Below are 6,888 nucleotides of genomic sequence, written 5' to 3' on the forward strand. Positions count from 1 at the left end.
AGCACTGTGGTTCCTGTTGTAATGGCAACCTTGTTGGCTGTTCTCAGACCTTGGACTCCCTGCATCTCTGGTCCCTGCAAAGAAGCAAGGCAGAGCAGCCCAAAATGCAGCCCTTAAAAGCAGGCATTATGTGGGCGCTGTCTTCCTCACAAACATGGTCTAACAAACACGGTCAGTCACTTCAGCAGAGAAGACATATCTGAAAAACTGGAAGGATCGGCACAAAAGCCCATGACAAGCTGAGCTGTCTTGAAACACTCGTTGTGATTTTCCAAAAAGAGAAGTTTAAAAATTCCATTCTAATTCTGGTTATTGGGGTTTTGATTCCATTGTTCCATTGGCTTCACTCAAACATTTTCTTCCCAAATGTCAACTAAAATTGCTTTTCGTTTAATAATACCTACTTATTTTCTTTTTTTTTTTCAAGCAAAAGTCTGCTCTTTTTACACTTGCTTTACAAGGCAAATTTGGCATACAGTTCAGTTGCATATCTGACATCAGCTTATTGAAGGCAGGTGCACACTTTAATATATATGGGCACAGAGACCCCCTTCCAGACTATAAAATAATACTGGGCATGTCCTCACGTGCAATATCGCTAATTTTTTCTATTCGTAAACCTAAAAATATGAGCTGTTCTTTTGCCTATATGCATTACAAGTGAGTGTGAAGAGGCAAGCACCATATTTCTACATTACACAGAGATGGTGTTAAAATTACTCCATTAACATTTTTTCTATATTATTGTCTTTATGCGACAGTAATGAGAAAAGGAAATGTTCCTGTGATGTTGTACTTTCATTTCTAACAAGAGAGAATCATGTTAGAAAATACTCCATGCCAAAGTAGCTTCAGATAGCCCAATTGGATAATTTTACTTAATCTGGAAAGAGGTGACCCTGCATGTTGTCAAACAAAAGTCCTTCACTTTCTTTAGGACTCTTATAGAATTAATAACATACAATAGGGAGTAAAGGAGAAAAATAATTCTGTCTGTAATGAAATAAACATGGTCTCCATTATACCTTTCTCAGAGATCTATTGTTTGGTGTAGGTTTTTTTATTTTGATAGATCTTTATGCAAAATGATGACCTGTGGTTATAGGAAGAACTTTCTTTCTTTCTTTTACTAAAAAAAAAAAAAAAAAAACAAAAAAAAAACAGATATTGTTTATATAATTTCATTCCCATTTTCTTTTGCTCATTCAAAAGTTTCTAAAGCCCAAATCTGATGCAGGCAGCAATCCCATTTAGCTGCCATTATTGCTGTGCCCTGTGCCAGTCCGTCTCCTGCTGGAGCATGAAGCTCTTTGTCTCTGAGGCACTCTCTCATGTTCCTGTCTGTGACAAAACAATATCCAAGGATGTTGGAAAGAAGCTCCATGTAGGGCTCATCTCAGTAAGGGACCAGGTTGGAGCTGGAAATAAGGAGTGCCCCAAGCTCAGATATGTCCGAAGCTATTCAGCAACATATTTTTCACTGATTTGCAGGGCATTTAATACCTCTGTGAGTCTATAAGGGCCCCATCACCAGTAACTGTAACAGGCCAGAGGCACATCCGTGGGAATCACAATTCAGTTTTCCAATGTTCTAAGTTGTTAGCAAGGTCTCTAATACGGATCTGGCCTGTGCCACCTAGCTGTCCCCAAAAACACCCTACATTTGGGAGGGAATGTGAGTCTGAACATATCCAGGAGAAACCAAGAAAGCAGATGTCATGGCATGAAGAAGAAGAGAGCAGAACCACATCTGCACCTGCCCTTCAGTAACAGGTATCCTCAGGCCAAGAGAGCAGCTCTGAGTATGGTCACAGCCTGAGGAATTCAGGAAGATATGCACAAAAGTAGATTTAGTACGCAACAGTTGTGGGGGTTTTGATTCTTTTTTGTTGTTTTGGGGTTTTTTTACTGAAAGCTAGTGGATGTGACTGACTGATAAACCCCTACAGTGAGTGGAATAAGGCTCAGAGGAGATGAGCAAGGGCAATGTGCCCATGAAGCTCAGAGAATAATGCAAAGTAGTTGACTTTATCTCAACACATAGGGGGCCGGAGGGGATCTTTGTCTTCAATAAATAGCTATCAGCAGTTGAGTGGATCAACCAGTGGTGTAAATGTCTCCCTGAGTAATCCAGACCATTACGAGGCGAGTCAGCCCAATACAGAGTATAAAAACTAAACAACTAACAAAAGAATTTTGAAGACAACAGTGGGCTTGAAGTGGCTTCAACACACTCATCCTTTCCTAGAAACTGGGGATGTCCAGAGTCATGACAGTGAGTAATAGAATCACATAATCATGGAATATCTCAAGTTGGAAGGGACCCATAAAGGTCATCAAGCCCAATCCTCTGCTCCTCACAGAACTACTTAAAACTAAACCAGATTACTAAGAGTACTGTTCAGGCACTCCTTAAACACTCTTCCAAGGACTGTCCACCATCTCTATGGAGAACTTGTTTCCTTATGTCCAATTTTCCCCAACACAGCTAGTACAGCAAGCCTATTATAGAGACCAGTGATGGGAATCACATTGGTATCGTGACTGAACTTTGTATTGCAATTGCTATCATTTGCTAAGTGTGGCTTACATAAGCATTGTGTTTTCAGAATATTTTGTATCATTCTACTAAAACAGAAGTCCTGTTCAATATAAAAAAACCAATCTGATATCAAGCATAATTCTCTCCACCTGTGGAATATCTAAAAGATGATGGTCAGAGAGTATTGGACTCTACCAGGAAGATATCACACCTTTTCTTTCAGCAAAGACTGCAGGACAATAGAGCACCCTCTCTGAATTTTGCCTTTACCTGTGTCAGCTGCCAAAATTCTTGCGTTCCTTAATCCCTAAGTCATACCAAGTAGGGATCTGGGCTTCCAAGTGCCCTATGCATAAATACAAGTGACACCTACAATCTTTGATTCAATCATCTCTCAATTCCAGTCAGTTTGCCTATGACGACACCAATGCCATGATGTGTTCTGTTTCAGATGGTAAATACTTTCTACTCATCTTCAAGCTAAGCTAGTCCAGTGGTTAACCCAACACCACCATAATCACCCCTAAACCATATCCCCAAGTGCCACATCTGGACATATCTTGAGCACTTCCAGAGATGGTAAATTCACCACCTTTCTGAGCAACTTATTCCAAAGCCTAACCACTCTTTCAGTGATCTTTCAGTGACAATATTTTTCTATTACCTAATCCAAACCTTCCCTGAGGCATCATAAGGTCATTTTCTCTTGTCCTGTTACTTGAGACATATCAGAAGGGACCAACTCCCACCTCATCACAGCCTCCTTTCATGTAGCTGTAGAGTGCAATGAGATCCCCCTTGAACTTCCTCTTCTTCAGACCAAAGACCTCCAACTCCCTCAGCTGCTCCTCACAGGACTTGTGCTCCAGACCCTTCCCAGCTCCCTTTCCCTTCTCTGGACACATTCCAGCCCCTCAATGTCTTTCTTGCAGTGAGTGACCCAGAACTGAACACAGGATTTGAGGTGTGGCCCCAGCAGTGCTGAGTACAGGGGGACAATCACTGCCCTGGTCCTGCTGGCCACACTATTGCTGATCCAGGCCAGGATGCCATTAGCCTTCTTGGCCACCTGGACAAATGCTGGCTCAGGACAGCCTGCAGATCTAGAAAGCAAATGGAAAAAAGTGCTACTGTACCACAGTAAAACTTGAGGAGTGCAGCCATGAGGCACCAGCTCACTTTCCTAGCACAAAATTTCCATCCTTACAACTACTTGCCTGCTGTACAACTCATGTGAACCATACTACACTCTTCTGATAAACCCTTGATGATATCAACTGTCAAATGAGCTTCTTAACAGAGCTATGCATTCTAACATTTATTCTTCCATTGCAAGCTGCAGCCAATACACGCAGGGAACACCTCTAGATTTCATCCCCTGCTTCATTACTATCACATCACAACAGTCTGACAGTAATGTTCTACCCAAAAATCTCTGTTATATCCATCTTTATTTTTTGTCTTCTTTTCCTGCATCAATTATTTCCCTGGTAACAGAATAGGTAATATGTAACCAATTTGTTAGCTGCTCCAGTGCTAAAAATGGTGTTGCTCTTCCAAATTTATAAGTGTAACAGAAGGAATGGCAAAGAGAGAAATTAAAAATGCTTATTTTTAGCTGTCTATCTGAGGCTGACCAAATCAAGATTGGAAAACTTCTTAGTGTGTACATGCAAAATTCATGAGACAGAAAATGTTGCATCCTTTATCTCTCACCATTGAAGCAAAATGCAGAAAATACTTTGTAGGCAAGGCTGCCTTGTTGATATCTGTACTCCTTAGCCATGTTAGAAACTCATCCTCTAAAATTCTGCAAATTTTCTATTTTAAATTTTGTACTATGTGGGAAAATGCATTAAAGTACAATTCTGGTCCAAGAAATGACTGTAACATCTGCACCTTTTTCATTCTGTTTATCTTTCCCATGCATGAATTCAGAGACCTCTCTTCTTCCATTAGTGATAATGGGAAATTCTTTTTCTATATTTTATTCCTTTATCACTGAAGAGGTTGTACTGGTAAGATAGTTATACATCATTAACAGCATTACAAAGCCAAGCACAAGCTCCCACACAGAGTAGGAAGATACAAGTATGAACTGGAGAAATGGGGTGACACAAGCCAAGTATCTGAAAGGAGAGTTTTGCCTGAGCAACATTTGTCCTGGAGCTGAGGAGAGTCAAGACAACAGGACTAGTTTAGTTTTCGCTCCCCTTGTTGAGTTTATAGCTCTGAATGTCAGAGAGAGTAGAAAGAGCTTGTCTCTTCACAAACTGAAAAGTTTTTGAATTAGAAATATGTGAGTTACAGTAATAAAAAATGCCAAGAAATCCCTTTAATCATGTTTCTGATCAAAGCTGAACACTCAAAAATTAGTCCTGAGACTCTCTTTGTCATCAAAACTCTCTCTCTGCTTCCAGAGGTGATCCCATTTCTGAGCCCAGCAGAAGTTTCGAGCAACAATTTCATGGGCAGCTGACCTGGTGCAACATCTCATTTCCACTAAAAAAAATAAAAGGCATTTCACTCTTCCTCTCTGTTCAAACTCCCCCCCTTTCCCTTGTTTTAGTTGACTTACTTTCCATCAGGGCGGCTGGTTCACAGAAGGGCCTGATGAGCCAGCACAAAGTAAACAGCTAGAAGATGACCAGCAGTGATAGAGAAGGGTGGAGGAAGGAGGGGCCTTACTTTTTCAGCAACAATAAGCTGTAATAACATTCACTACCTCTCAGGGAACCACAGCCTAAATTAGATGTGAAGAACTGGGCAGTGCCTATCTTTTCCCATTGTCTCTAAGCAGATCTTAGAGCACTGACTTAGCTCAGACATCCAGCTTTTCTACAGATACCCTTAGGGGACATCAACCCCGTTAGCAGTACTTGATCTGCCAAGGCAGGGTGGACTTGCTTTGATTATATCACATTTCAGCCAGGGACATCTTTGTGTCCTTTTCAATCTGTACTCAGTAGCACTGCAGTGATGAAGAAAAGAGTAAAATATTAGCAAAGATTTGCAGAGAACCTTGAGATTTTAGCCTAGTTTTGGAGCACTCTGAGAGCAATGCAAGCATCCCCAGTATGACACGTAGAAACCCGACTGTGAAGTCAAATCTATTTTCACTTATTTCTATTTTCATTTATACCTTTACAGGAAACTTAAGTCCATACATTCAGTAGAGTTGAACAAGATCAGAGAAACAAGTCCACTGTTTCAAAGGAGGAGAAGGCTAGTGGCAGGACTGGAGGTGTACTGACTTGCAGAGTGTGTGGTAGGGTCAGATGTTCAACAGTATTTATGCACTGGAAACAGGTCAGACAATCTGCAAGAGATGAAAAATTGTCCTTTTGACTGCTCCCTTCAGAACCCTTGGTCTGTGTTCACTGATCTGATTCAAGTGCGATTTCTGTGAAAGGACTGCTGGAAAATAAGGCAATGAAACAGTACCTTTGGAAGTACACATTTGCATTACAGACTTGGATTTTTAAAGAGGGATGAAAAAAAAGAAAGAACGGAGCGTCAAACCTGCACCTCTTGTGGCTGTCTCAGCATAACTGCCTCTAACTTGCTGAGCGACTTGGGATTCATAAAAAGATGTTCAAGGCATTTTTATACTGACATAACAGTGGATCCACAAAAAGACCAGCATGTCATGCATGGAATGAAAAATACCAAGAGTTCAAATATGAAAGCAATGAGTTCAAGTGAGCAGAACCAGAAAAGAATAAGTCCAGGAAACAAGTACAACTTGGAAAAATCAATCTTTTTTTCTCTATGATCCAAGTTAGACCGATATTTTGAGGGTGTTGTCAGATACTACCTGGTAGGTGGATTGTCCTGGAAAGCTTTGTGTGATAGTTTTTGTGACTCTCATACAAAAGGTACTTGCAGAACACTGACTGAAAAATCTCCTGTGCTGTGGAAGATAGTCGCAGGGTTCCACAATTCAGGTTTCAAATGCAAAAATATTTGTGATTACCTGAATCAAAGAGGACCATTCTTTATTGAAACTATTTCATTTGTTGCTAATAAACCATTGATACTGTTGAGCACTGCAAATATCTTTAAGTACAAGCTTTTGAAGGAACTGTTCACAACCTGCCTTAGTAAGAGAAATTTTTCTTGGGTTTTCTCCAACCATACTTGCTAATGTGCTAAGTTCTTCCATCCATTACCTTAGGAATAGGCAATCCACTTTAATCTAGAAGGTGGTTTCCTGTCCCTTCATTATCTGGTTCTTTAGCAAATCTTTCTGTGTTAAGCTTTGTTTTTATTACTAACTGAATACATTAGGGCTTAAAAATTTTGTACAGCCGAAGTAGGTGTGGTACTATTTATAAATCAAGGGC

The sequence above is a fragment of the Lichenostomus cassidix genome, chromosome 1, assembly GCF_008360975.1.
Source record: "Lichenostomus cassidix isolate B80296 chromosome 1, HeHo_3.0, whole genome shotgun sequence".
NCBI classification, from domain to species: Eukaryota; Metazoa; Chordata; class Aves; order Passeriformes; family Meliphagidae; genus Lichenostomus; species Lichenostomus cassidix.